Source organism: Sylvia atricapilla, chromosome 1 (assembly GCF_009819655.1).
Source record: "Sylvia atricapilla isolate bSylAtr1 chromosome 1, bSylAtr1.pri, whole genome shotgun sequence".
Lineage (NCBI taxonomy): Eukaryota > Metazoa > Chordata > Aves > Passeriformes > Sylviidae > Sylvia > Sylvia atricapilla.
Window position 1 is genome coordinate 4,295,758 of NC_089140.1, and position 20,136 is coordinate 4,315,893.

The following is a 20,136-nucleotide window of genomic DNA, read 5'->3' on the forward strand; positions in this document are numbered from 1 at the left end:
GTTTTCTGTGCAAAGTGCAAAATGTTCCTGAGAAACCTCTGGTTTTTCAGTTGTTCAGACCACACATTTCCTGTGTGTAAAGTGCAGTCCTTTAGAAATGTCAGGTCCTTTGCTCCCCAGGCAGGTTATCCAAGCAGCAATCCCTGTGTCCCTGTAGTTCCCCATCCCTGTATCACTCCAGTTCCCTGCAGTTCCCATCCCTGTGTCCCTGCAGTTCCAATCCCTGTCCCTGCAGTTCCCAATCCCTGTGTCCCTGCAGTTCCAATCCCTGTGTCCCTGCAGTTCCAATCCCTGTGTCCCTGCAGTTCCAATCCCTGTGTCCCTGCAATTCCCATCCCTGTGTCCCTGCAGTTCCCATCCCCTGTGTCCCTGCAGTTCCCATCCCCTGTGTCCCTGCAGTTCCCAATCCCTGTGTCCCTGCAGTTCCCATCCCTGTGTCCCTGCAGTTCCAACCCCTGTGTCCCTGCAGTTCCCAATCCCTGTGTCCCTGCAGTTCCCAATCCCTGTGTCCCTGCAGTTCCCCAATCCCTGTGTCCCTGCAGTTCCCAATCCCTGTGTCCCTGCAGTTCCCAATCCCTGTGTCCCTGCAGTTCCCATCCCTGTGTCCCTGCAGTTCCCCATCCCTGTGTCCCTGCAGTTCCCATCCCTGTGTCCCTGCAGTGCCAATCCCTGTGTCCCTGCAGTTCCCATCCCTGTGTCCCTGCAGTTCCTATGAGGAGCAGAGGCTGCAGCTGCCAGGAGCAGCAGGGATGTGCAAACACACACAGTGCTCAGTGCTAACTGCTCTCCTTGCTTCACTCAGCTGCTTGAAGCCTGGAAACCAGTCCAGCCTGTTCCAGTCCCCTCCCTCGACTGGTTCCTGGCCTTCAGTGCATCAGAGATGGGCTCTTTCCTTGTGGGACTGGAAAATGATTCATCCACCAGCACAGGAATGCAGCCCTGGAGGCATTGTTTGAGGGCCTCTCCCAAAATTCTCTTCTGGAGCTGGATTTCTGTGTGGAAGGAATTTGGTCTGGAAAAGTCCTCTCCAGGAAATCTTAGATCAAAGAGGAGTGGAGTCCCACCCTCATTCTGATCCTCAGCCTCCTCCAGATCCTTGCTGAGGAGAGAAAATATCCCAAACCCAAGAGTGGGTGCAGCAGATGTGCCTCAAGGGCCAGGAGTCCTGCTCAGCTGGGAGTGCCCTGCCCTTCCTCAGTGCCACCCTCCTCCTCCTCCCTGTTTGCACAGGGAGTGATTCCTCTGCAGGTGAGGCAAACCCTGAGCAGACACAGGGGAGGGCACATGCCAGTGCACATCGATGTCACCAGGCGTGTGGTGCTGTCACTGGGGCCATCCCTGCCTGTCCCCAGGTGGCTTTGGTGGGCAGGGACATTCCTGCTGTGCTGTGCCGTGTGCTGGTGTCCATCTGCCCCACTGATGTGTTTAATCCAATCAGCCAAGCCCTGCGTGTAAAGGGAGGCAAGTTCTGCAGCTTCTCATCTTCCCCCTCGTGCCAAAAATAGGTGAGACAACAGTGCCCTTTGCAGGACAAGCTCTTTGAGTGCTGCTGTCCAGAAGAGCCAGGAAAAGTGGGAAGGAGACACAAGAATCCAGCCAGTTCCTGTTGGGGAGTGGCACAGGGATGCCCCAAGGACAACCTCTCACTTGTATTAGAAGGAGTCCTGTGCCTCCTCCAGGGAAGTAACGTGAGCTTCTTGTTTGCTGTTCAAATACAGTAACCAGAACTTCCTGGGAAAAGGCTCCTGGCTCAGCTGAGCTCTGAGCCAGTTCTGGGTGGTGTCCGTGTGAATATCCCAGTTACTCTCATGGAATAAACCCAAAAGGTTCCTGGGAGGCACTGGGTGTATCAGCCTTGTTGCAATGAAAATTAGAGGGTTTCAGGCAGCAGTGCTGCTCCTCACCAGCCTGTCATGCACCCACAGGGGTGGCTGGGGGACACCATTCCTTCTTGGCACCCAAGACTGTGGCTAGGGGACACAATTCCTTGTTGACACCCAAGACTGTGGCTGGGTTTTTAACTCCACGTGCAGCACAGCAGGAGGTGTGGCCCAGAGGGGACAAGGGACACAGGAGCTGGGGGTTCAGCTCTGGCTTGGTCTCTATAGAGATAATTGCTGAGAAGGCCCCTGAAGTCTACAGACTTTGATGTTGCCTAAAAAATGGCTCCTTGAATTCTTCACTCATTGAAAAGCTGTAAGGACACAAATCAGACTTGCACTTTATCTTGGGGGTATGGTTTGGTGGTGAACGTGACAGTGCTGGGTTAATGGTGGGACTCCATGATCTAAGAAGCATCTTCCAGCCTTGGCTATCCCATCTCCCATTTTTGAGAAGTTCTGTGGGTCAGTTGAAGGATCACCCAACGTGTGACCCTTGAGCTGACCCACAAGGAGGAGATGGAGACGATGTGCAGGAGCCACACGGGGAGGCGTGTAGAGCACCCAGCAGAGCTCCTGCTGTCCATCCATCAGCTGAGCCCGGGCTGTGGTGGGGGTCAGCACCCCTCTGGTGCTGGCAGCAGGGGTGGCAGAGCTCCTCCAGCAGCCTGATGTGACCAGCATCTGACGTGGAGGGAAATGGGCCAAGGAAGGACATCGGGCACAGGCAGTGACTGCGCCCTTTGGGGACTGCACAAAGCAGGGAGGGGTGGCACTTTCCCAGCCTTTAGGGGTGGTGGGTGGATTTCTGCTGCTCCTTCCTGGTTGGCACAGGCAGGGCTGCATTCCTGCAGACAATAGCTCTGCCTGGGCAGTCCCAGCCCTGGCCACCCCTGGCCATGCAGCACCACCTCGGCTCTGCCTGCAGGTTCCCGGGCTCAGGAGCTCCTGCACCTCCTCAGAGCTGGATCCATGAGCTCTGTTTAGCAGATGTGAACAAGAGGAGCCATGAACTCAGCTCAGCTGCCAGATTACCTGTCCTGGAGAAATCTCTGCTCTGTTTCGGGGAACAAACTCAAAAGTCCCTAAGAAAAATCTGGATTCTCAGACACAATTCCCATCTGACACAGGACAAGGACATCCCCTATGCTCTCCAAACTGGCACCACAGACTGGCAGCTGCTGTGATCCTAACACAGTTTCATGGGAGAGCCCTGGGAAAGGCAGGGGTTCAGGATTTCACCCCCCATCCCGTACCCAAGCACACAGTGACTTTCTGTACTCACACGTGTAGCCTGGTCACTGAAACGAGACGGGTTAAAAATTAAGTTTGCAAAGGAGGGTGGAGTTATTTTGTGGGCACCAACAGGAGCAACCAAGTTTCCCACAGTTGTGAAAACCTCTGGTCTGCCTGAGGAAAAAAGGAAATAAAGAAAAAAAGGAAATAAACAGCGAGGGTGAGAGTTCCAGCTGCCTTCACCAGCAAAGCCAATACATTCCACAGCTACTTCAGCATCCAGTGATCCTGACCCACAGTAAAACCATTGGGATTAAACCCCAGTTGGACTACTGAGTGCTAAAGGAGCAGCTTTGTACCCTGCAGGGGAGAAACCTACCTCTCCTACAGGGTGGGGGTGAGCTGTGGGGAAACTGAGCCAACTTTCCATGGTTCCTGCATGGACATCCCATGTAATCCTGTCCAAAAGGCATAAATAACCTCTGCTTGCTTCAGCTCCCACGTTAGAAGAAGGTATTAACCCCTCATCTTGCTTGCCTGTGGTGTGATTCCTGTGAAAAGACAGCTCCAAGGCACCTGAACCTCAAGGGTTGTCACTGCCATGGCACAAGTGATTTCCCCCTGCACAGGATGCCATGGGATGACCTTTGTCAGGCTCACACACCCATTAACCAGCGCTGGGGCTGAGCCTCCCCTGCCCGTGAAATGTCTCCTTTCTGCTGGATTCAGCTGACTCTGGAAATGGCAGAGGCTCTGCTTGATGACCCTGACCAAAGTGTGCAGGAATTTGCTGGGTTTCATAAGGTTTTCATTAGGGCTGTGAGAGAGCCCCCGAGGTTTTGTGAAAAACCTCCTAAACTATCCAAAAGTCAAAAGTCTTTGCAAAAGTCTTTTCATTGTAGAGGTGCTTGTTTTTACTGACCCACTCTGCTTTTGTTTTTTGCTTCCTTTCTCCCTGTCCCCTTCTTCAAGGTGTACACTTGCTCTAAGGGAAACATCTGATCCATACTACGGCTGAAAGTCAGGTACTGGCACAGGTTGCCCAGGGAAGTGGTGGAATCCCCATCCCTGGAAGTGTTCAAAACCATGCAGATGTGGCACCAGGGGACAGGGTTTAGTGGAGGACCTGGCAGTGCTGGGTGAATGGATGGACTCAACGATCTCAGAGATCTTTTCCAACCTTAATGATTCTGTGGCTGAGGGACAGGGTGGTGACAGGAGATCAGGAAGAGGTTGGGTACCATTACCAAGTTGCCAGGCCCGTGTTTGGGTGATCTGGGTTTGCTTCTGCCTTCATTACCCAGTTCCTGTCAGTGCTCCTGGTTGGAAAACCTCTGTGTGTATCCTGCTCTCATCCCTATCAAGGCAAGCAATAATCTCTGCTAGATTCTTAAAACAGCCATGGGACTGGAAAACACCTCAGTGCAAGGCTCCCACAACGCCTTTCCTGAGATTAAATCCTGAATCAGGATTTAAGATCTCTACAAGATTGTCATTTAATCTCAAGGATCAGCAGCTGACAATCCAAACGACTCAACCAGTTGTAGCTCGTGTACAACTGAGAAAAACCCTCAGGAACAGGAACAGCACAGCTTTGTTTTCCTGCACATTGTTCCCCCCATGGTTACTCCGTGAAGCTGACACAAAACTCACCCTGTCAGATTTTATCTCTTTCCCTAAAGGGTCAGGTCCTGCTGAATCTTCCCTGCCACCAAGCACTTCCCTAAAGCTTCTCAGCATTCTGGATAAGAAGCAGGTTCATTTTCTGCAGCAGCAAACCCAAGTTTTTTTCCCAGCACAAACCTCCTCCACGTTTGCACACAGTGAGATAACCCAAAGAACATCTTGTGCCCATCAGCATTAGGAGCAGGGTTGGGCAGCAACAAGGGGGATTTGGGTGCTTCTGGAAGTTTCCCCAGTGTTGTGGTTTTAATTTGGATTTTTTGGTTAATGCTTGATTTATGTGGTGGTTTTATATCTGTTAAATTTTATTTATTAACTGGGAGATAGAATTTTGGGTGTAACTTAAAAGTAAAAATAGATAGATTTTATTAATGTACACTAAAGGAAAAGAGAAAAAGAAAAACAAATGAGACATTCAAAGACCTTCCCCCCTCCTTAAACTGTTTACTTTTTTACTCACTACAGAAAGAAAACTGTGATTTTTAGTTAGTTGCTACTATTTAAACACAATTTGATATTACTTTGGGAGAGGAACCTTTTTAGGGTTATGGAGAACACGTTACAATAAAAGGTTTGGTGGCTTTCAAGACCTGCAACTGCTTGGAATTTTGGGCAGAGTTTGTGCAGTTTTACACATATAAAAGTTTTCCAAACTGTTTATGGTGTTTTTACATGTTTGGGGTATTGTTTTAAGAGCGCTTTTTTTTAGTATCAAACTGGGATTCTTTCTTTTTTAAATTGTCTTTATTTGTCTTTATTTGCTTTATTTGTCTATATTCAGATAAAACGACAGCCTGAACACATCCAGATCTGGCCTGGGGGCCCTGTGCTGCATTCCTCCTGTGGCTGGGAGGCAGCCAGGGCTGTCACATACCTGGGCTGTGCTGTTCTCTCTGTGCACCTGCTGGTTCCTGGCAGTGGTGGGTGAGATTAAACCGGGAGAGGTGCAGAGAGCCCACGCCCGCAGTGCACACAGGCAGGGACAGCTGCCCCTCCTCTGCCACCAGGTGAAAATTAACCTCCTGGAAGGGGAGGGCAGCTCTTTTGCTCCATGACAAGAGTCGTTCACCAGCAGAAGGCTGGAATAAACCTCCTCCCCAATGCCTGGGAGAAAGGGATTCTCCCAAATGTAATTCTGGAGAACACGCTGCTGTGGGTCCCTCTGCAAAACCTCCAGCCAGAGCTGCCACAGACAGACCAAGGGACAGGATCCAGCCTTTCCATCAGTATTGCTGTAGTTTTATTCACTGAGGAATTCCTCCTGGCTAGCAGAGACTTAGAGTTGTGCAGCCACCTTCAAGGATGGGTTGTAGACAGTTTAGGATGAAGGAGAGGGTTTGAGACTGACCAGAAGCTCTGTCAGACCTTGCTGTCAATGCTGCAAGAAGTCACTGCCTCTGCCTCTCTCTCTCAGGGGGGAGCTTTTGCCCATCAGCCTGAGGACACGAGTCCCATATCTCCAGTCCACAGCCTAACACAGATGGCTTAAAATGGATTTTGTGCTAGCGTGGGCAAGTAACAAACTGGAGCAACAGCTACAGGTTTGCTCAGCCTGAGTGTTGTAACTCCCAGAGTCTGCTCCTGTCTTAACCTGCTGTGAGCTCCTGGCTCTGGGAGGGTGAACTGCATCTCCAGAGCTCTAGCCAAAGCTCCTCCTGCCCCAAATCAGCATTTACCCTCGTGCCCTTGGCTTGCCAAAGCCATGCCTTTCTTCAGAAGGGGCCCATCCTGCCCCTGGCTCCCCAGAGAGTCTGCAGGTCCCAGGGCTCTGCACAGCAATGCCCCAGAGCTGTGCTGGGGGGGCTCCTTAGGAGCACTGAGGGTTCTCTGTGTGCCACTGACTGACAGGAGGTGACCAGGGGAGGATGCAACTGCTCCTTGTGGCTCCAGAGGTGTGTGACAGCACAGCTGGGTGCTGCAGCACAGCCACACTGCTCACCTGAATGCCCAGGCACCTTCTCCTGTCCCAAGACATTCCCATCTGCTGCTGGGAACCATTAACCAGCACCCTGGTGCCTGTCACGGGCTGCTCTGTGCCGCCTTGTCAGATGCTGCCCACAGAGCTCTAGGACAGGCTCACAGAGTCATTTAGGCTGGAAAAGACCCGTAAGATCAAGTCCAGCTGTAAATCCTGCACTGCCAAGGCCACCACTAAACCCAAGTGCCACATCTCTGTCTTTGAAATCCCTTCAGGGATAGTGACTCCATCACTTCCCTGGTCAGCCTGTTCCAAGGCTTGATAACCCTTGTGGTGAAGAATTTTTTTTTCCTAATATCTAATCTAAACCTCCTTTGGCACAACTTGGAACCACTTCCTCTTTTCTTTTGTTACCTGGGAGAAGATACCAACCCCCAGCTCCTGTCAGGGAGTTGTAGTGAGTGATAAGGTCTCATCTGAGAGATGATCTTGCAGCCAGCACACAAGCATTTGTATTGCCTCCTCAACTTTTCCCCCACACCCAGGAGCACGGGAGGTGAGGGAGCAGTAGGTTATAACCCAATCCTCCTCTATCAGATCAGCCTATGCAGCTTTTCATTTGGGCATCACCATTTTATAGGGCAGAGAAGTGCCTGAGTGAGGCTACGTGAGGGATGTGCACTGAAAAGTCACCTGCTGGGGTTGTGGGTCAAGGAAAGCTCTCCTGAAAGCTTCTCAGAAATTCATGCTTTTGCTATTGCAGGTCAGGACCTTTAACCTCAGACTGATGGGTGAAGCCCTGGTGTTTCCAGCAGCCCGTGGGGGTTTATAACCCCTTCCCTTGCTTATCCAAGGCACGAGGCCCTGCTGTGTTATCTCATCTGCAGGGCTTGGCCCTTCCCTCTTCCTCCCACAGCTCCATACCCAAAAGCTGGCTGGAAATACCTTTGGAACGTGTCATTTTGCAAACACATCCTTGGCAGAGCCTGTTTCCCCGTGCACAATGTCCACCTTGTCCACAGGCATGTGGGATGCTCCAGGCTGAGGCAGATGTTGGGCTGTTCTGCTGCCAAACCCCGAGCCTGCAGTTCTGCACTCTTCCTCCCAGTGTGGAGCTGTGACAATGCTTTCAGTGTCTTGGGCTTGCGCTGGGACACTGGAAACAGCCTCATCTGCCACCTGCATGCACGAACAATCTATCAAACCACAAGGTCCCTGAGCTCTGGGAATGCCAGGGCAAGGCTTAGGACCAGGACACCAGTGCATCAAGCTGTGCACATGGGAAGCACAGCTGGACAGGCACATCTCAGACCACGTTTCAGATCTGAAAGTCAGGCTCTGCTCTTTTCCACCAGTACTGAGTTAAACTGCTCGGAAATAATGTTTTCTGCTCTATAACCCCATGGCATGACCAGAATCAGCAGGAAGCAAGAAGTGCCTACAGCTCAGCACTAAATGAGCCCATGGTTTATGATGAAGATCTTCTTTTCCCTTGGCATTGACTGTTCTAAACTGCTTTCCACATATTTCTGCAGAGCTGGGCTCCTTAAAAGCTCAACAGGGTAATTTACTGCTCTTTCACTGTGGCACTAATGGAGAGGAGGAGAGGGCAGGCAGCTCAGGCATCACCTGTGTGTGAGCCTCAAGTGCATTAGCAAAGCTGTGGGTACAGGAATGACAGGCTCCACCCCAGAGCTCAAATTCGTGCAGCCACAGCCATGGAAGTGGCTTGATTTACATCAGCACCAAAAAGCACCCAGATACACAGCTATTAATTAAGTCCTTGGTTCTGGGGATAATGAGTCCATGTGGCAAAAGGGGAAGGGGAAAACAACGTGATTTGGTGTTGATCCTCCAAGATTCTGGGTGTTTTCACCTTGCAACGCCTCCCACCAGATGAGCTGGTGTGTGGGGCCAGCACTGGGCTTGGGGAGGACTCCAAAGATAAAAGCAGACCCTGTTGCAGGTCCCCATCCTCTGTGGACTGGAGGAAACACAAAACATTGTTCCTCTGTCCCCTGCAACAGACAAACACTCTCAGCATGACGAAATGGCAAGAAAGCAATGAAAAGAATGAAAAATGAAAGGTGAAGGCTGCTGCAGGTTTATGAGCTGTAGCCTGCAGACATAAAGGGAGAAACCACTTGCTAGGTGTTGGTTTTGCATCTTAAACCGTGAAACTGAGAATCTCTGCAGTGATCCTGTCAGAAATGGGCACACCCAGGCTGAATAAGCAGGGCCAGCCCACGCCCTGGTGTGCAGCTCCCTGTGGTTAGTGGCACTCTGGTCTGGAGGCAGCGTCACTGGTATTTTGGGCACTCTTCCCATTACAGGTCCCTGAGGTCTAAGAGTGGTCAGTAGATGAGACCTGTGGGAATTGTGGTTTGAAGCTATTCAGCCACCTGCTTTAGCTGGTGAGCTGATTCATATTTATTTTCAGACTGTGGGGACTGATCTAGAAAATTAAGGAAGTGACAAGACAAAAATGTATCCAAAGGGAAGGCCTTGGATAGTTCCCAGTCCTGAGAGATTGTGTGTAGTCTCTGTTCTCAGAGATGAGCAGTGCACAGCTGGACACAGCCCTGGGTCCCCCCAAACTCTCCATCCTCAGAGATGTGCAGAGCACAGCTGGACACAGCCCTGGATCCCCTAAAAGTCTCCATCCTCAGAGATGTGCAGAGCACAGCTGGACACAGTCCTGGGCCCCCCAAAACTCTCCATCCTCAGAAATGTGCAGAACATATCTGGACACAGCCCTGGGTCCCCCAAAAGTCTCCATCCTCAGAAATGTACAGAGCACATCTGGACACAGCCCTGAGCCCCCCAAAAGCAGAGCTGGTGGCTGATGACAAGGTACCAAGGGGTGTCTCCTCCAGACAGAGATGTTCCCTCCATCAGCAGCGAGCAGCACCGTGCACATGGCAGGCAGCAATAGCCGGGAATGCCAGGAGATGGCTTTTCCTCGGGTGACAGTGACATCAGGCAGCCCCCAGTGGCTGGGATATTACTGCCATCCTTCACAGGTAACTCTTCCCTCAGCAGTAAGATACAAGAGTCCACACCGGCGGCTTTCTGCTGCTGGAGGTGGCAAACACTCGGCAAACACTTGGTTTATCATTACTCCTCTCCTGGGAGGGCAGCCCAGTTAAACACTCCAGTGCTCTGTTCCATCCCCATTCCAGGCACTAATCCTCGCCCCAGGGCTCCTTGTGAGCGCAGGGACAGCCAGCTCGGCCTCGCAGGGATGTCCCCCGAGCACTTGTCCCCTTGTTACAGCTTTGCCAAAATGCGGGACAGCCAGAGCCAGCGGCTGGAGCTGTGGCTCCTTGGTCCCTGAGCAGCACCTCACCTCGCTTTGTCCCGCAGAGGCAAAGAGAAGGACCAGGAAAAAAAAAAACATAACTCTCTCCTGTGCTCTCTTAAACCTGGACAAAACAGGTTTTTTAATGAAAGCAGCACTTAATCATTATTCAGGGCATTCAGAGCCGTGGATATTTGATGCACACACAGAGAATTGGTTGGAACTCTCCCGTCCCGGCTCCCTCTTTGTCCCTCCGTGAGCCTGGGAATGGGTGTGATCTCCGGGTAGGAGTGTCTCTGCGGTTAAGTCGAGGATTGAATTACCGAGCAGTGCTGTTCCCCAGCTGACAAAGGTAGCACAACAGTGAACAAAAAGTGCCCTGGAGCTCGGCGGAGAGGAGAGGAGCGCTGGGCTTGGTGGAGAAGGGACACCTGCGAGGACACTTGGCACCAAAGGTAAGCATCTTCCCTGCGCCCCTGGCAGCTTCAATAAAGCCAGAAGGGTTTAGTAACTTCTGTGATGTGGGAGAGCGAGAACCAGACAAGAAATTAATATCTTCATACTTAAAAAAACCCCCAAAACCCCAATAATCCTCCCCTGTTAGAAGGCAGGATGTGTCTGTGAAAGGAGCCCACCCTGATTTTTACATCGTTCGGGGCTGGAACAAGCAGCTCTGAGTTTGCCAAGATCCCGTCCGGGCTCCGTATCAACTCCGAGGACACATCTTTTCCTTGAATCTCCGCACAGTCTGGCTTTGATTTCGTGCAGCAGCCCATTTAACAGCGTTTTCTTTGGGCCTGGATTGGTTTTTTGTGTGTGTTTTCCGAAATCTCGCCTGCCTTTGGGGCGCATTTATGGGCGCAGGGAGGCACAGAAAACATTGAGAAGTTCTCACCCGTGGGGTTTATTGTCTGATGGACAGATTGCCAATGGCCGGGCTGCTGGGCTCTGCAAATAGAATATTTTCTCATCCTGCTCGCTGGAGATGCGAGCTGCACTGAGGTAAAATCGACTTGTAATGGAGTTGAGCTGCAGGCTCAATTTGCCAGTATTTTTCTTAGGCGTGCCTATTAGGAACATAAATATTTAACACAAAGGAGAGCTGATAGGAATTAGCATCCGTGGGAGGTTCACGCTTATTCAAGGCTGCCCTAACGCAGATGTAAACAAGTGTTAGAGCAGCTGAAGCAAACTGGCCCCGCCAGAGCAGCACTTTAGATGGTGAATCATCCAGGTGATTTTACACACGGCAGCTAAATGGGCTGATTAGAGCCTGCCAGGTAGAGATTAGACAATCGCAGGGTTTTTCCTCTTCCGCGGGGTTTTAATGTTCCCCCAGGGATGGCAGGTGGAAGGCAGCGCAAGGACGGGCACATCAGAGAGAAAAAAACACCCCAATAACCGTGTTCCCTCACCTTCCTCCTGGCAGGGCCGGGTGAGCCTCCCCTCCTCCTCCTCCCTGCACAAACAGGATGCCTTTATCCTCCTCCAGCTCCCTTCTCACGGTCTCATGATGCTTTTTTTTCCCAGGCAGGACTTGGAGGCAGTAATTGCCAAGGTCCCCTAGCTGGGAGCAAAGGTTCTGTGCCATGGTTGTGAGAAGTGTCACCTTGATCTCCTGCTTTCCCCTGTGTCTTGGGGCTTCTGCTTTAGGCTGAGTCAATAAATCCCTGCTCGTTCATGGCCAGGGATGCTGGAGATGTTAATGGTCTTTTCCATGGAGCTGTGCAAGTTTTTCTGGAGTTTGAGCATGGAAGTTGTTACCGTTTCTGTTACACACCACCCAACCTGGGGTGATCCATCCCATGGTGATCCATCTCCAGCTGAGGAGAGGCTGGCTTGGACACCTGCCCCACGCTGGGGAATGTGCTGGGGCACATCCTGCTGGACTCAAAGCCTTCCCTCAGTTTCCACAGAGTTAAACACGTGCTGGTTCACTTGGAAGCAGAGCCCTGAAGTGCTCAGTGCACTGAAGGGAGCTCAGGGCTCAGCCAAAGCCTTGGGGTTACCTGCCCCAGATGTGTTTCTGTCACCCCTGGGGAACACTTGTGCCACCCTCCTCAAGGTCCCTCCTCCATGACATTTTTGTGTCAGCCTTCTGAGATCCTCACTGGGCTGACACAAGCCACAGGTTGGGCTTTCCATGTGTGAAAGATCCACCTGCCCAAGGAAGGACTCCAGTGTGGCCACACCACGCCCCAAATAGCTCTGCTCCAGCTCTTTGTTCATGTATATTCTTCAGCCTCTGTTGTCCCCTCAGAGGAACAGATCCTTCAGTCACAAGGGGAAACACTCTGCTACAACTCATTAAAATCTCTCCTCTCGTGAGCTCTCTCTGCATATCATACAGCCCTGGAAATGGGCCTGATTATGGTTTATCCTGGATGATTGCACATTTCTACTGTATTTCCACCCATTCTGCATGTGAAAGGGATGCAGGAAGGGCTGAATATTATCATTTAAAGTCTTTTTGGCCTCTTTCACTCTGAAAAGTCCAGTCATCAGGCGATGTGCATCCAATTCAGTTGCCTTGATTTCCAAGGATCTCTGTTTGTAACACAAACCCTCTGGTTTGTTATCTGTCTCTATCTGAGCCTCTCCAGGTTTATCTGATGCACTGCTGGGTACAGGAACAGGGGAACTTGTTATTACTTTATATTCACGTCAAGGATGTGGCACGTGGGGGACGTTAAATTGCACGGTTGGGCTCCATCCTGGGCAGTTCCTGAGCTATTCAGAGCAGTCAGCCTCTTCCACCTAAAAATGTCCTGTTGCCATGCCCTGGGATGAAAGGAGAGGTTTGTGCCTGGCCCTTTATTTAAAACTGCTCTTACCAAAACAGCTGCACAGGGTAGGAAACAGACAGTGCTGGAAATCATGGTCTTTTTTGGGTTAGAGAGACTTTTTGGGTACTCATCTTTCCTTTGGGAGTGTGCTAGAGCCCGAATTACTGTCCTTTGTTGCTGTACCACCCATCCCAGGCTTTCACATCCCTTGTTCCCTGCCAAAACTCCCTTTGGCAGCTCCAGGTGGAAAAGGTTGTCCAGGAGGAGTGACTCTGCCTAAAGCTGGTTTTTCAGGGATGTTTTATTCACCTGGCTTTGTGCAGGTGACGTGCTGCTCTCTCTGCTTTCATTTCTGCCCAGAGAAGCTGAGTGGCCCCTCCAAAGCCCCAGGAGAACCCAGAGCAGCCCCTTAGGTCCAGGGCTTTTCATTTGCAATCCAAAATGGAAACTTGTTTGGGTTTTGTGTTGGGTTTTTTTTTGTGTGATTTTTTTTTTGTTGTTGTTTTTGGTTTTGGTTTTGGTTTTTTTTTTTTTTTTTCGTTGTTTGTTTTTGTTTTTGGTTTTTTTGTTGTTGTTTTTTTGTTGATTTTGGTTAGGTTTTTTGGTTTGTTGTTGTTGTGTTTTGTTGTGGTTTTTTTGTGGGTTTGTTTTTTTTGTTTTTTTTTTTTTAATGGAAGTCCTGGGTTTCTCTTCCCAAGCCTGAGGTCATGCTTGCAGGTCTGAACTGGGACAAAACTGAAACAGTCCCTTCTGTTTGGTAGTTAATATTAATCTTGCCACTTTCCACTGGGAAGCCAATGCTCTGGAACCAGTTCTCCAGCTGGTCTGAGTGCCGGCAGAGCATCTCCCCTGCTCCATCACCACCAAAAAAATGTCCTGAGGCCAAGGGCTTATTCAACTACACTTATTAAACTGTGCACCAGGGAAAAGCTGCTCTTTGCCTTGCACACATACACATGTGCAAATTCTTACAGTAAATGTAAAACTGTTACGTGCAGCAGCAAAGATCCTAACCCTTAGACTTGATTTCTGAGAAGGATGGGCCAGGTGGGCACTGGCATTTGGGTTTAAAGGAGCTTTTATTGATGGTGTTTGTCTCGGTTTGCGCTGGCAGAGTCTTGGGGCACAGTGGGTGGGACTGAGCCCCTACACTCTGGGGGAATGGGAGGGAAGTGTGGCGAGCTGGGTTCTGCACCCAGGGGTTCTCCTGTTAGCCAGTCCCTTCTGCCCAAGATTCACTGGCTCTGCCCTAGAGCAAACACCAGCATGAGGAGAACCATCCTCAGACCTGTGCAGCTGAAACTGAGACCCCCAAGGGAAGGTGGATAAATCCCAGTCTCTAACCCCCTCTCCCCCCCTTCCTCCAGGCTCTGCATAGGAAGCTGTGGCCTTTTCCTCAGTTTCAGCTGCAAAAATGCATTTTTCTTTAGTTTTTCTCTTTCCTGTAAGTTTTTGGAGAGCAGGTGCTCCTCAGGACTCTCTTGCACAGGTGAACAAATGCACTTTCTCTCCTCCCCGGTGTCTCAGCTCTGGTTTTATTTAACCTGCAGCCGTGGGGTTAAATCACACTCTGTTAAAACACTGATGTGGAAGAGGATGGTAACTTTTCTTTCACGGAGGTGGTGAGTCATTAGAAGTTAGTTAAAACCTGAAGGACTTCCCTGGAAACCAAGAAGAGGAATTTAAACGGCTTTGCTTTCCTCCTGCGTGCACCTCCTGCCCTCGCCGTGGCATGAAGCCCTGCCTTTGGATGCAATGCTGGTTCTGAGCCAGGAGAGTCTCTCCCTTTCAGCAGAGGAGAAAGAACTAAAAGAAAGGGGAGATTTGTTCCTGATGGATTGGCAAGCTAGCTGCTCACCTTTCCCTTGGGATGGCTCCGTGCTGCTGCTGCCAAAAACCCCATGGAGAGGGGCTGGAGGTGCAATGGATACCTCTGCAGTAGGTGTGCACCAAGCTGAAATTTATTATTTGGCACCACAGCAGCACAATGCAGGGGGCTTGTGTGCAGAAGGTTTTATTAACAGCTTTATGTGACTGTTTTTTTAACTCGTGGATCTTCAGAGAGGAGGGTTTGCACAGCAAGAGTTTGTTATTGGTCACGGGGACTGATCTCAGGGAGAGATTCCTGCAGCTCAGCCTCTGCTGCTGCTGCTTGGGAAAGTCTTTTAGGGCTGCAGAGATCCTGCCTGCCTGGAAGAGCCTCCTGCTTTCAAGGCCATCCTGGGGAAAGAAGGACTTTCTGGGCAAGAATTCAGCCAGGAGCTGCGTGGGTGCTCTGACCTTCTCTGTAGGACACCAAGGCAAGGTCTGCCAGCCCCACCTTCAGCCAAGTGGCTCTGCCTTTTCCAGAGCCAGTCTCTGCTGAGCCTTGAGCTCCACATCCAGCCTGCTCAATGTGGAAACTCAGGCCACGTTACTTGGGAGCTGTGGCTGAAGTCAAAAGTTGTGATTTAATTGCCAGCGCATTGTTCCTGCCTTGTGAGAAGTTTGCAGGGACAATGCAGCTCCAGGACAGGCAGTCAGCTGGTAAAATTTTAGAGGGAGGACTCAGAAATAGCAGCAGTTTGGGGGGAAAAAGAATCTGCTCTTACAAATCAGCTTCCTGAGAGCATCTGCTTAAAGATCAGGCTGCTGGAACACCACCAGAGATGAACAGAGGGGGATCATGAAGAGCAGTGTGGAGAGATGAGCAATATTTCCTGCATGGGGTGAGCTGTTGAGGTGTAGAATTTATGGCAGGTGGAAATGCAGCTGCAGGGACTAGTCAAAGTCAGGAGATAAATCATGAGATGCCTTCCCTTCTAGATCAGATCCCTTCTAAATCCCACCCATCCCTCCTAAATCTGAGGAATTCGAAGGGGAAGATGAAATACAGACTGAGTGCAACTGGGAAGGTGGTTATTTCCCAGCAGCCTGGCATTTCCTCGTGCTCTTTGCTTTTATGTTAGCAACAATGGAAGGGCTGGAGGATTAGTGCAAGGTCCATCCTCACAAAGAGCTGAAAGATGAAGCTCAGAGCCTCAGTGGTTTTCTGGCAATCACCAAGTATCAATTACTAAGTCTGAGACGCCACAAATGGCCAGGAGCTGAAGGCACAGGTTATAAGAAATCACACTAAGCCAGAGGTCTGTTTCTTGTAAGGCCCGGGACGGTGGTTGGAGATGGGATAAGTTTCCAGGATTCAAGAGACTGGGTCTAGGAAACAGTGGTCAGCTCTTTTTCAGACAGGGCAAAATGGTTATTCCTCTTTCAGAGCCTGAGAAACTCCTTGGCTAGGTGAATCCAGCTTTCTGCATCCTTTTAAATTTACTGAATAGGGAATTTAAAAGCTCTCCTGGGCTGTAGAGCACTTACAGTTTGAGAGGCCATCATTAACATTAAACCATCTCTTCATCCCAGGCTCTTGTACCCTCACTCATGTTAACCCTGGACAAGCTCAGCATCCTCAGCATCCCCGCCCAGGACCAAAGAACAGAAAACACCAGTGGTGTGGTGATCCCTGGCAGCCACTCATGGAAAAAAGGGGAAAACCTGCCCCTCTTAAACCAGTGAAGTCTCTTCTAAACTCCAGAGGCACTGACCCTGAGGAGAGGAGCACAATCTCCATTCCTCCCATCCAGTGCCTCATCTCAGATTTTGATCCAGCACTACTTAAGCCTAAAAAAGCCTCAAACCATTTCAAGGTCCATCCTGATGATTTTGTAGCATGGACAGGGGACCTTTTCTGACTCTGAAAAGATCTCCACGGATCTTTTCAGTGCAGGTGGCTGAAGCATGAGGGCCAATCCATGTGGCATTGCCAAATTATTGCCAAGGCCAAGGGAAGGAGCAGCTTGCTGCAAGTGCAGCACCTGAGCAGCAGCTCATGGCCACAGAGCCCCAGGAGCTGAGCCCAGAGAGCACAGCCCAGCCACTCACCCAGCTCGTTTCAAAGACATTAAGTGAAGCCAAGCCTGCCAGCTCCCCTAATAAGCTGTTCCAATGTTTAATTGCCCACCGTGATCAGAAATAGCATCTTATTTCAAGGCCTGCTTTACGTAATTTTAGCTGCCAGGCAACAGCCCTTCCCAAGGAGGCTGAAGTGCTCTCTGTGGTCACCCAGGCGTGTCTGTGCAGAGCCCTGTCCTTGGCTGGAGGGCCACACCGAGCTCCTGAACCTGGACCTTGCAGGACTTGGAGCAGGAGGATGAGCTGAGCTGTGCTTTTTCTTCTTTTTCCCACCCTCACAATACATATCCTGCTCCCTGCCCTCACCACCATGCTGCAGCACGTCCAGCGTGGGCTGGAGAAAGGTCTTACAGCCCTGAGTGTGTGACAGCAGGAGAGACAAGACAAGCCCCATTGCTGACCCTTCTACCCATGATTTTCCTGTGGTATAAAAGCTGCTTTTTCTCCTCTTACAACAGAGGAATAGAAGACAGCTCACCCAGGCTGAGTGCTGAACTTCTGGGCAGTCACTCAGCAGGGACAGTCACTGGTCCTGAGCTGTTGTAGCTGATGAGCCACATGAGGGAACTCCAGGGTTGAATTTCCCTCCTCTGGGCAAAACAAGAGTTAACCACTGTCCTCTCTGCAGACAAAAAATGGCACCTACTTGCGCCCAGATGCCCAACTATAGTGGAGACAATGAAAGCAATTCAACAGCCCCTGGTTTACCTCATCTCATGCCAGTCCAAGTATTCCCAATAATTAGGCCTTTCAGCCTGGAAAGGCTGGAGCCACAGCTGCTTCCTATTTTCCCAAAGCTGTACAGAGCATTAGTCATTTCACTGGGGGTTTTTTATTACCGTGACTACAGCCCAGTAAGCATGGGCCAAAACCCAGGCAAGCCAAAGCAGCCTGAATTCAGATTGTGCTTCAGGACGTTTGAAATGTTCCCCTGTCCCCTTCCTGAGCCCTGGTTTTTCCTCCCCACCCAAACAACCCAAGGCAGCCTGGAGAAATGTCCTGCTAGCTCTGGGTTCCCAACATGGACTGAGCTGACCCACAGGGAGCAGTGATTGCTGGCGCTTCCACCTCAGCTATTAATCATTAACCAGCCTTGGGAGTGACCGTGACACTTAATTAGTCATGTAGTCCTTCCTGAAGGCAAAGCTTTTCCCTGTGCTGGTTGGAGAGGGGATGAGGGTTGGATTTAGCAAGCAGGAGTGTGGAAGTGATTTTGGCAGTGCAGGAAGGGCAGTGGGTCTAAGAGAGACCCATCTGCCTTCACCCAGCAGCTTTGTCACCTGGATTGTGGCAGGAAAAGCCCTGATTTTAGCTCTGGAGGCTCCAGGTGCCCCTGGCTGTAACATCCAGCCACCATTGTTCAGTTTCCAGGTTCTCTGCCCTCGGCCAAGAGCAGCATGTGATCTTTGCAATTTTATTTACAGCCCCTTAACCAAGTGGTGATGACCCATGGCAGAAGCTGCCTTTGCTATGCAGTGAGCACCTCTCAGCCCACATTCATGGGGTGAACTTTCCTCCTCTTCCCATGGAGGCAGGAAGATTTTCCTGGAAGTGGTGGCCATAGGATAGGCTGGCCCTGGAGGTGGAAATGGAGTAGTTGCACATTATTAATGTGGGGCAGAGAGATGAGCTACAGCTGCTTCTCCCTTCCCAGGTAAATTGTGTCTGGCCAGGGAAGCAAATCCTTCCCCATAACCAGTGATTTTCCCTGGTGAATTCCTGCCCCAGAGGCAGTTGACTCACACAGCTTGCTGGTTTTGCATCTCACCTAATGCTGAGCAAAACTGGTTTGACTGGGATAAGGGCTGCCCCAGACACTGCTGTTGAAATCCCACAGTGAACACTCCAAGACTCTTAATATCCCTTTTTTTCTTCTTCTTTTTAAATTCTAAAAGTTTCTGCCCTTCATGGTTTCAGCACAGATGGGAAGATTTCACTCCATAAATACCAGATCTCATGTCTGGACAGGAGCTGAATTATTGGATCATCTGATTAAAACCCCCCTTTAAATCATTAATGAAATGAGCTGTCTGCTTACATCTGTCATATTCCTATTATTTCCAGCTTGGCCACCAACCAAAAGAAGCTGGAAAGTCCAAAGAAGCAGACAGCCTTGTGTGTGATTCACACTGCCCCAGCTAAAGCACTGAGGAGGGAGGGAGGGACACCATTCCTCAGAAAAGTGGGGGGTCAGCCCTGATTGTGAGGTTTCAGATGGAGAAAGGATCCCCAGGAGAGAGGGAGATCCAAGAGCCTCATTTTTAGGCCAATATGTTTGATTTGGAATCTGTGGAGCACTGCTGGCTCTCAGAGGGTTCAGTCCAACACGACTGCCTGTGGTCAGAGGAATCTCAGCATCCTTTGGGTTAAGTTTTCTGGGAGAGGTTGGGATGCTGGGGGAAGCAGGGATGCAGATGTGTCCCACAGCTGGCCAGCTGCTGGTTTCCTGAGCTGCTAGCAGGATAGCAAGATGCCTGCTGCCTTCCACAGCAGGGAGAAGTGTCAGTGGAGCTAAAAAACTTCACTGCCCTCAGATATAAATGTCTTCACTGGCTTTGTTTCCAGGTTCTTCCTGTTTTGATGCTGGAAGAAAAAAACCCTAAATAAATTTTAAACATGGCTGAGGGAAGGAGGTTTCATTTGGGTTTTTCTTTGACAGGGACCTTTTGAGTGTGATATCAAAATAAAGGAGAGATATTAAAATAAAGGATCTTCTTGGCTAAAGATCTGAACTAAGACCATGTTTTTGTATTTAGTTCCTGATAGCCCTGTACTCCAGGGCTGTAGGTGAGTCAAGGACACCATTTAGAGCAGCGTCTGTCTCTGTGGACACTGAAATATCTACTTGGATCTGGCTTTTAATCTGTGTGGGTGTCAATCACCTTTCTGGGAATTGAAGAGAAAAATGTCTTTTTTTGTCCTTGCTGTTTGTCTTCCTGCCTGGAAGCTCTCTGGAGGACCTGAGAGGGAGCTGAAGGTCACTGAATGTGTTCTTGAGGCCACATGGACTCAGTCTCCAGCAGTCCTTCTGTGTTCAGGGAGGAATGAGCACTTCTGACTCCTGCTGCTGAGCATTTCCAGACTGTGCCCTCTCAGGTAACAGCGAGGTGTTGGGGCTGGGCCCAAAACACCCCAGCAAACACCTGCATCTCCCCACTGCCTGAGCAAGGAGCCCGGGTCTGGCATGTGGGAGGTCTGGATGGACCAATGCTCCTGCTTTTGGCAGCGTTTTTTGTGCTCTTACTCAGAGTGCAAACTCTCCAGGGTGACCAGCACTTGCTAGGACTGGTGGGAGGTTTGGATGGACCAATTCTCCTGCCTGTGGCAGCGTTTTTTGTGCCCTTACTCAGAGTGAAAACTCTTCAGGTGGACCAGCACTTGTTA

General features: G+C 50.4%; 1 long non-coding RNA gene across 1 annotated transcript in view; it reads right to left on the minus strand.

Moving 5' to 3' along the window:
• The window catches only part of LOC136358081 (uncharacterized), an 829,601-nt gene extending 816,261 nt beyond the window's left edge, over window positions 1-13,340 (minus strand). The window contains exon 1 of the long non-coding RNA XR_010743003.1: window positions 13,254-13,340. This is a non-coding gene — a long non-coding RNA (uncharacterized lncRNA). The remainder of the gene's footprint in view (window positions 1-13,253) is intronic.
• Window positions 13,341-20,136: the final 6,796 nt, after the last annotated feature.